The sequence below is a fragment of the Hippocampus comes genome, unplaced genomic scaffold (genome assembly GCF_001891065.2).
Source record: "Hippocampus comes isolate QL1 unplaced genomic scaffold, H_comes_QL1_v1.1 scaffold174, whole genome shotgun sequence".
Classification (NCBI taxonomy): domain Eukaryota; kingdom Metazoa; phylum Chordata; class Actinopteri; order Syngnathiformes; family Syngnathidae; genus Hippocampus; species Hippocampus comes.
Window position 1 is genome coordinate 226,745 of NW_017805983.1, and position 10,157 is coordinate 236,901.

General features: G+C 44.9%; 1 long non-coding RNA gene and 2 other non-coding genes across 3 annotated transcripts; all 3 read right to left on the bottom strand.

Annotated features, from left to right (window-relative positions):
- Nucleotides 1-4,958: 4,958 nt before the first annotated feature.
- LOC109528460 (uncharacterized) lies at nucleotides 4,959-6,899 on the bottom strand. Its single transcript, XR_002170683.1, has 2 exons — nucleotides 6,816-6,899; nucleotides 4,959-5,906 (listed from the first exon to the last, which is right to left on the bottom strand). It is a non-coding gene; the product is annotated as an uncharacterized LOC109528460 (long non-coding RNA).
- A 2,555-nt stretch (nucleotides 6,900-9,454) lies between these two features.
- On the bottom strand, nucleotides 9,455-9,527 carry trnaa-agc (transfer RNA alanine (anticodon AGC)). The gene has a single exon. It is a non-coding gene; the product is annotated as a tRNA-Ala (tRNA).
- Nucleotides 9,528-9,617: 90 nt separating this feature from the next.
- trnaa-agc (transfer RNA alanine (anticodon AGC)) lies at nucleotides 9,618-9,690 on the bottom strand. The gene has a single exon. It is a non-coding gene; the product is annotated as a tRNA-Ala (tRNA).
- Between the last annotated feature and the right edge of the window lie 467 nt (nucleotides 9,691-10,157).

Here is a 10,157-nt window from a genome sequence, read left to right on the forward strand (position 1 = left end):
CGAATTATTTTCTCCAGCTGCTGGCAGATTGGGAAATGTGTCATGCTTCAAGACAAAACATTCTTTGTGAGGGTAAACTACTTTGAGATTTGTTATTTTGTATGGTGACCATATTTTCTTTGTTATTTATCTGACTCTTGGACCTGCTAAAAAGTCGCCGATTAAATCCTGAATGATTTTCAAATCTCAGCTGAGTTTGTAATGTACGAATTCTACATTTCGTCAAGCTTTGACTGATGACCTGCACCGGCAACTACGCTCATTCACTTAAAATGCAACACATAGTATTCAGATATTTGTATAATCATAACGTCGCCTCAGATTGGCAATGACTTTCCACAGCTCAGCAATGCTGACCCTTTATACGGAATCTAATCTGCTCCCTCATTTGTAAGGGAAATGCTGCACAATTTATAGAAGGGAGCCTGTGACATCTACGGAGAAAAATCATAGAGGAGTAGCTAATTTCATGCCTTGTATTTTTTTTTCTGTCACGCATGACTACTTCACGGTGGAGGATGAAATGCATGCGCTGTGATCTCTGCGAGTCCCCTGTTTACCTGGATCCAGATTGGCCGTGCTTGGGCTACGGTACGCAGGCATGTCCCTATTACCATATACTTTCATATACTGCCGCTAATCCACAGAGAGCGAGATAAAAACCAAGGGTGACACGGTTTGTGACGGTTCCATTTCGGTTTTGACAAGGAAAGAAATGTAAATGACTTGGCAACAAACAAAAGGAAAAGCAGTCCGCCACATTTCGCGTGTTAAAACATCGACTCACATTCGGATGGTAGACGCTTTGGTTATCTGTCTTCTCTCTCCATCTGGCTGTATGCAATTTGGCAAAACAATACACAACACAGTCACAGTCAGTTTTTCTCATATTCAAATGTTGTCACGACAGTGTACTTGTTGCTTTGCCTCAACCCAACCCCTCCCACGCCCCCCCCAAAAAAAGAAATTCGGGGGAACTAGATCATATGGTTTGTTTTTTTTTTTGAAAACGGTGAAAATGTTAAAACGCTCAGTGGAGATTTAGCCAAGCTCGCCACCAAGACAAAGTTGGTGGTGAGCTTGTCGGTTGCTTTTGAAGGTGCGTCTGTGTGAACACAAATGTCGTCGTCCTCAAAACTTTTCAAAAGAAAAAACGTTTGCTCTAAATAGAGATTTGAGAATTGGGGGATGGACCGCCTCTGGTATGAATGGAGATGAAAGCACAGGTTTGCAAAGGAAAAAAAAAAGAAAACATAAGTGGTGTTGCGGCTTGGGGCTGCAGTTGGAGTGGCATCTTCCGAAAGGCGACAGGCAAGCATTTTACATATACAGCTCTCGGTGTGTTTGCCTGTGATTGGATTAGTTGCCTTGAGTCCGCACTCCATCACCGAGGTTCTATTTTAACACGTTCCCTTCTCGAGGATAAGTGTGAGATGAGCGACACTGTCTTCCAATCAGATCTATGAACAGATCAAACAAAAAACAATCAAAGTGTGTTGCTGAAGGCAATGAAGTTGAGATTGTCTTTGTGACTCCAACTCACTTATGACTCGGGGGGCTGTTATTTTCTTATGAGCATCGCATGTTGTCTGAATATAAGACGTCGCAGGAGCAGTAACTCAGAATCAGAATCGCCTTTATTGTCATTGTATAGCATACAACGAAATTTGGGTGCCACTCAGTGCATTTCGAAAAAAAAATAACTACCATTACATGCATGAATTGAGTGCAGACGTGTATTACGCATAGCATTAAAAATTGGAAAGCTTACATGTAGGTTCCAGTCGAACAACCCAAAAGGGATTCGGACTTGCCACATGAATGAAGAAAGATGGATATCGACGTCCATAAGAGACGCTTGGGCTGTGTGGTGCATCGATCTCAATTCTTTATTCTGATATGGCAGCAGGGTCTATAATCCTTCCACTCTAGCCCAAGGCCGAAAAATCAGCCGTCATCTACAAAGTCACCGTCCATCCCAAAGGGAAACTCTCAGTACAGATTGCATCAAAGGCAGAATTCAAATGGCATAATCAAAAGTCACACAAATAAATGACTCCTAAAACCAGTACGGAAAGAAAAGGATCAACAGACAAGATTAGCTTGCACATGATTCACTACTCTGTACTGAATGAAAAACTGAAACTTTTGCTGCACCTCTGAGGTCCCTGCCCTTAACGCAGAGTCATTCTTCTTTTTTTGTTTTTTTTTGTTTTTTTTTTAAGTTCAGTCCGAATTATTTTCTCCAGCTGCTGGCAGATTGGGAAATGTGTCATGCTTCAAGACAAAACATTCTTTGTGAGGGTAAACTACTTTGAGATTTGTTATTTTGTAGGGTGACCATATTTTCTTTGGTGACTCTTGGACCTGCTAAAAAGTCGCCGGTTAAATCCTGAATGATTTTCAAATCTCAGCCGAGTTTGTAATGTACGAATTCTACATTTCGTCAAGCTTTGACTGATGACCTGCACCGGCAACTACGCTCATTCACTTAAAATGCAACACATAGTATTCAGATATTTGTATAATCATAACGTCGCCTCAGATTGGCAATGACTTTCCACAGCTCAGCAATGCTGACCCTTTATACGGAATCTAATCTGCTCCCTCATTTGTAAGGGAAATGCTGCACAATTTATAGAAGGGAGCCTGTGACATCTACGGAGAAAAATCATAGAGGAGTAGCTAATTTCATGCCTTGTATTTTTTTTTCTGTCACGCATGACTACTTCACGGTGGAGGATGAAATGCATGCGCTGTGATCTCTGCGAGTCCCCTGTTTACCTGGATCCAGATTGGCCGTGCTTGGGCTACGGTACGCAGGCATGTCCCTATTACCATATACTTTCATATACTGCCGCTAATCCACAGAGAGCGAGATAAAAACCAAGGGTGACACGGTTTGTGACGGTTCCATTTCGGTTTTGACAAGGAAAGAAATGTAAATGACTTGGCAACAAACAAAAGGAAAAGCAGTCCGCCACATTTCGCGTGTTAAAACATCGACTCACATTCGGATGGTAGACGCTTTGGTTATCTGTCTTCTCTCTCCATCTGGCTGTATGCAATTTGGCAAAACAATACACAACACAGTCACAGTCAGTTTTTCTCATATTCAAATGTTGTCACGACAGTGTACTTGTTGCTTTGCCTCAACCCAACCCCTCCCACGCCCCCCCCAAAAAAAGAAATTCGGGGGAACTAGATCATATGGTTTGTTTTTTTTTTTGAAAACGGTGAAAATGTTAAAACGCTCAGTGGAGATTTAGCCAAGCTCGCCACCAAGACAAAGTTGGTGGTGAGCTTGTCGGTTGCTTTTGAAGGTGCGTCTGTGGTTTGTTTTTTTGAAAACAGTGAAAATGTTACAACGCTCAGTGGAGGCTTAGCCAAGCTCGCCACCAAGACAAAGGTGTTGGTGGGGAGCTTGTCGGTTGTTTTTGAAGGTGCGTCTGTGTGAACACAAATGTCGTCGTCCTCAAAACTTTTCAAAAGAAAAAACGTTTGCTCTAAATAGAGATTTGAGAATTTGGTGATGGACCGCCTCTGGTATGAATGGAGATGAAAGCACAGGTTTTGTGAACACAAATGTTGTCGTCCTCAAAACTTTTCAAAAGAAAAAAATGTTTGCTCTAAATAGAGATTTGAGAATTTGGTCGCCTCTGGTATGAATGGAGATGAAAGCACAGGTTTGCAAAGGAAAAAAAAGAAAACATAAGTCGTGTTGCGGCTTGGGGCTGCATTTGGAGTGGCATCTTCCGAAAGGCGACAGGCAAGCATTTTACATATACAGCTCTCGGTGTGTTTGCCTGTGATTGGATTAGTTGCCTTGAGTCCGCACTCCATCACCGAGGTTCTATTTTAACACGTTCCCTTCTCGAGGATAAGTGTGAGATGAGCGACACTGTCTTCCAATCAGATCTATGAACAGATCAAACAAAAAACGCAGACAAGTTCAACCGTGTCAGCCCTCATGTGCCGTATCGACCGCTCAGACTCAGTTGTGTTACATTTATTGAACGTGAAACGGAGCGGGAAATGAGCTTGCGCGACAAATGCTCCAAGTGGTGTTCAAATCCTTCGCCTGACTTCGAGGACTCCAATTTGGAGCGATTCGTATCTGCACTGCTGGAGACAACACCGACGCTCGCTATCAGCCTCCCTCATCGAGAAACAGCCTCTGGAGATTAGGAGGCGTGCGACGTCGCCTCTGCTGCCGGCAATGCCTTTAATGTCCTTTTACCGACTCTCAAGGTCACAGCAGAATTCCGAGCTGCAGTTTGTAGCGTTGAAAGTCACGAACGCAGCATGAAGCGGGCTTTATCTTCAGTAAGCACATGCGGCAGGCCCGAGTAATTACCTCAAAGTGAAGTTCACGTATGAGCATTTGAATAAGCTTTGCCGCATATTTACCCTCGCCGCGTCAAGCGCTCAAAGGACAACAAAGCCATTTTCACTTAATGAATTAATCACTTCTGGGCCCGGCCATTTGAACTCTCATCTCGATGGCGTTGAACCACCTTGAATGCACTATTCGGGTTGGATAGAGTCCAAAACCCAGAGGTGAAAATAATATGTCAGACCGCTTGTTTGCTGATGCAAAGCGGCCCTGACCGGCCAGCGCTGGCTCGATCAAGTGCAGACTGCTAATGCTTCCTCCTGCTCTCACACACACGGACTCGCGCTCAAGCACACCCACGCGCGAGAAGCATACACGAGCATACAAAGCTACAGCATCATGCAAGATGATGCAGTGTCTTTTTCATGCAAATCAGATTCCGCCGTTGTAGATGCAAATACAAGCAGGTATCTTGTGAAAGCCTTTTGAGAATGGATTGGGATTGCCTGTCCTAAAGAGGGGCCAAGTTTGTGTGTTTCTGCCATCTAGTGGCCAAAACGGGACCTCTGGCTCACCACCAACCTCATTTAATGGAGGTATAATGTAAAATTGACTTTTTTAAAATTCTGTGCATACAAATAATTTGGTCTCTGGAGTGCGAGTAATTCGTTATCCACCTATTTCCGAAAATGGGTCTTTGAGCGAGTCTTTCCGCTTCACATCATGTCCGCCCTGACGCGTTGTGATAGAACTCAAAATCTTGCTCGGCGCGTACAGTACAGCCCGTGACCCTGCCTATGAATTGAACTCTCTATTTGCAGAGCCTGCAGTTTATTTTAGTAATGTCCCCGACTTCTCGTGACCTCTTTTGGCTTGCTTCCTCTGGACTCCATTCTGGTGCTGGCAAAAGGGAGTCACACTAGCCAGGAGGGTCTGAGGTCTGGGAGAACCAGATTAGAGTACAAACCCTGGCTTTGATCACACACTTTTTTTATAGGAGAGTTTAGAGGACAAAACACACTTTGTCACAAAGCTCGGCTTGGTTGGTGCTGCTCGTACTTTTTGGGTCATCGGCTATGTATTCTCAATAAATACAACACGAAACAATCTTCGCATTCTGCAGTGCTCCATATCTATTTCTTTCCATTCCGCTTGGTCATTGCTTAGGAACAAGTGAACAGTTGCATAGCGGAAAGGTTCAGATTTTTGCCGCATAATCATGTTTGACAGGAAAGGAAAATGTAGCACGTGTGGGGTAAGTAAGCATTATGAGATCATCACATCAGGTGAAAGACCGCAGTGCGACACATAATGAGGAACGTGTCACTGCGGGATTGCATCACTTGGTTTAACATGCTGTGCCTCTTGTGATTAGCGCCCGCTCCACTAGCTCCGTTTGTACGTGTGAGGTGTATATATGGATATCACGCACGCATGTGAACGTGGACGCGATTTCACCGGCCTGGAAACTGGCTGCTGGACCACGTGGAGTTTTCATTTCCTATTTGATCCCCATGAGCGGCTACAAGGCTCTTTGCTCCGTCTTCACGCCCCTTTTCCCCGTGCTTACCTGTGAATAAGCCTGACATGAATCATTTTTGACAGAGCTTCGCTTTGGAAACAATCGGCGAAGAGGTGACTTTTCATTTCATTTCCATAGCTGCAGCAATTGATGAGTTTATATGAAGCGGTGTGGGTGTTTGTTTGACAGCGGGACAACAATGACTGCTCAAGTGTTTACTGGCTGGATGAGTAGAAAGACAAAACGTGTTTTTCCATCACATGTAGATGACGTTAAACAAGTCAAACCATTACTGCATGGTATGGATGTTAAATGAGAGCCAGGGATGTTTTACACTCAAACACAGCAGATATTTTGTATGTCCAAAGTTTGATGAGATCAGGGCTCTTACATACCAACCTCTAATTGATTCATTTTGGTGGAGAAAAAAAAAAAAAAAAAAAATCACACAATCCGCTAAGGTCAGTTTTGCAATAAATACTGTGCTTTGACTCTCATTTCATATCTGATTTCATGAATTCATTTCTGGTAATTCATCATCATCTCCTTTGGTCAGGCAAGTCCTGGAAAACATAACACTCTGCAAATCGATGATCCCTGGCAGTAATTACATTTACCATCGTCGATACTACCATGTGTCACAGTTCTTACAAGAGCACACATTGGTAAAGCTGTAGTTTGCAGAGGCTCTACGAGTCTACCACCGAGTGAACACCTTCGCCCAAAAAATATGTATTCCTCCCTGCATTTAAATAAATTCGCTTCCATGACCACGTAGGAGGAAATTTGGTAAGCAACCAGACAAAGTAGGACAGATCGCAGAGGCATTTGTACTCTCTTTTGGTAGATCATCATAATTAAAAGATACTGATGCATAGGTGAGTTGACAGGTCACATTACTACAACATCTGGAAGAAAGCTTTAACATGCTTGTTGGAATGAAATGAGCCTTCTTACCAGCAGTTTGCGCAGAGTCACGTTTCACCCCATCGCCCTCAGGTGGCTCCATCTGGATGGAGAAAGCACAGGTGAGTCGACAACAATTACAAACACAGTTCTATTTTACTCTACGCTGCTGCCGCTCCTCATTTTTCAACTTGCTTTGAAGTGTAGATTAACTGGAGATTGGAACCTTTTGCTGAAGGCTCAGAGTCACGTTTCACCTCATCGCACTCAGGTGGCTCCATCTGGATGAAAAAGCACAGGTGAGTCGACAACAATTACAAACGCAGTTCTATTTTACTCTACGCTGCTGCCGCTCCTCATTTTTCAACTTGCTTTGAAGTGTAGATTAACTGGAGACTGGAACCTTTTGCTGAAAAACTTGGTCGACCGTGATCAACGGCAACAGGCCAAGCCGCGACTGGTCCAGTGACTCATCCACGGTGGTCAAACCTGCCAACACCCGGTGAGTGTGCTTGAAAATTCAATATGCAGTGCTTTTTGGGTGGAGCTTCCGTCACCCGTCAGCGTGTGGAACATCAAGTGGATCGTGACGCCACATATCCTGAGGGCCTGCCTACAACCAACAGTTCAAGGAGGGATTGGAATTTTGCAACAGGTCGACTCGACTTCACAACATGGTCAGGTTCTTCGCACCACCCGGTGGACAAAATCAGGACAAACACGCACATGTTGAGGAGAAATGGTCATGAGCTTGCTGAGCAGGTGCCATTCCTGAGGGCCTGCCTACAACCAACAGTTCAAGGACGGATTGGAATTTTGCAACGGGTCGACTCGACTTCACAACATGGATCAGGTCCTTCAGCACCACCTGGTGGACAAAAGCAGGACAAACACGCACATGTTGAGGAGAAATGGTCATGAGCTTGCTGAGCAGGTGCCACTCTGCTGCCCGTTTACGCTCTCTCTCTCCCCCTGGTGCAACACACGATTCGAATGATCAGATAATCAGCGACGCCTGCAGAAGCTGGACTGCGATCCTGGAGAAGTGTGCGAGTGCAGGGAGACATCATCTCGGAAACCGGCCTTTGAGGACACGATTGAACACCTGGGTCGAAGACCAGACTGAAGAAAAAAGTTAGGAACAGACACTGCTGGAAAGTCACGTCATGTCTTGCACATTAAAACGTACAGCAATTAGGCAGACCAGTTTAGATTCGATTTGAAGATTTGTACCTGTGAACAGAAATGACACAACACGCACGCATCCAAATATTAATTGTGTGTCGTTGTGAATTTATGAATGAGTTTTGTCTCCTTACCCTCGGCAAACGTCGCTTTCGTCCCTAATGTTGGAAAAAGTTTAGAGCAAACGTTTGTTGCTTAGCATGTTAGCCTAGTGCGAGCAAAAGCGGTGTTTTAAGAGGCGATGAAAGAGCAAAAACTCACCTTGTGGACAGGCGTGCGGAACAGCTGGTGGACGAAGACGTGCGGAGGCTGTCAAAGGTGAAAAAGAACTAGTTGTCTGTTGTTCCGATTTAAATACGTTTCCGGTGATCGCATGTTAGCCTAGTGCGAGCACGTCCAAAGTGCTGCTTTCCATTCAAAGCGAGCAAAAGCGGTGTTTTAAGAGGCGATGAAAGAGCAAAAACTCACCTTGTGGACAGGCGTGCGGAACAGCTGGTGGACGAAGACGTGCGGAGGCTGTCAAAGGTGAAAAAGAACTAGTTGTCTGTTGTTCCGATTTAAATACGTTTCCGGTGATGACGTCACTTCCACCCACCCCCAAAAATAAAAAGTAAAAGGAGGTGAATGTGAAGATATTGTGTGAAAAAACGCGAGCGAAACGCTGAGGTTTCGCCTACAGCCAACATCGGGGCTCGAACTCGGGTCTGGCAGTCACTAATCGCTACCGTATACCACTGGACTGCGCCTGGACAGTGACGTCAGTCGCTAGCAGCTGGTGGACGAAGACGTGGGGAGGCTGTCAAAGGTGAAATAGAACGAGTGTCTGTTGTTCCGATTTAAATACGTTTCCGGTGATGACGTCACTTCCACCCACCCCCAAAAATAAAAAGTAAAAGGAGGTGAATGTGAAGATATTGTGTGAAAAAACGGGAGCGAAACGTAGAGGTTTCGCATACAGCCAACATCGGGGTTCGAACTCGGGTTCGGCAGTCAATAATCGCTACCGTATATCACTGGACTGCGCCTGGACAGTGACGTCAGTCGCTAAATACATCTTTTTATCAAAATAAAAGTCTGCGGGCATCGAAGTGCATTAAAAAAAACTTGGAGGATGGGGGTATTGAACCCGCTACCTCTCGTTTGCTGAACTAGCACTCTACGATTTGAGCTAATCTCAGGAGCGAAACGTAGAGGTTTCGCATACAGCCAACATCGGGGTTCGAACTCGGGTTCGGCAGTCAATAATCGCTACCGTATATCACTGGACTGCGCCTGGACAGTGACGTCAGTCGCTAAATACATCTTTTTATCAAAATAAAAGTCTGCGGGCATGAAGTGCATTAAAAAAACTTGGAGGGTGCGGGTATTGAACCCGCTATCTCCCGTATGCTGAACTAGCACTCTACGATTTGAGCTAATCTCACACGTATGCCCATCGACCTTGTGTTGGTCAGCACAAATGTATTTTGCTGGAGAATGCCGGCAAGGAAGTGTTCCAAAAGGTTTGGAGGATGCGGGGATCGATCCCGCTACCTCTCGCATGCTAAGCGAGCGCTCTACCATTTGAGCTAATCCCCCACGGGCACCCTGTCTGCCAACCGATCTTGTGTTGGACAGCGGACGTTCCTTGTGCTGGAAAATGCGGACATCGAAGTGCTCCAAAAGGTTTGGAGGATGCGGGCATCGATCCCGCTACCTCTCGCATGCTAAGCGAGCGCTCTACCATTTGAGCTAATCCCCCATTAGAAGCCTACTGCATTCCTTTTGCTCAAGGATGTCGGCATCAAAATGCTCCCAAAGAATTTTTACTTAATTTTTTTCCTCATTTTTTTTTTTTCCAGATTGATTTTGATTTTGACTTGAGATTTCCAGCCTGGAGACATGTCGTCTGTTGTTCGACCAGCCACAAGTAAACACTAGATGTAAAGGATTTCACAATAAAATAGCAATTAGATGACACCACAACCAAGAAAAGGAGTACCGTATACGCAGATGTTACCCAACAGCGCACACGCCCCACAATAGTTGTTTGTGGACAGAAAAATATGTTTCCAAACAGATTCTGTTTACTGACATCCAGCCAACATGCAAACCAGGATGTTTCCAAGCTGGAAAGCAAAGAAAACATCCACGTCGATTCTCTTGAGTTAAGGTTTCAACCTGCAGATCCACACAAAGCGTCTCAGTGTTTCAAACCGCCTAAGGAAT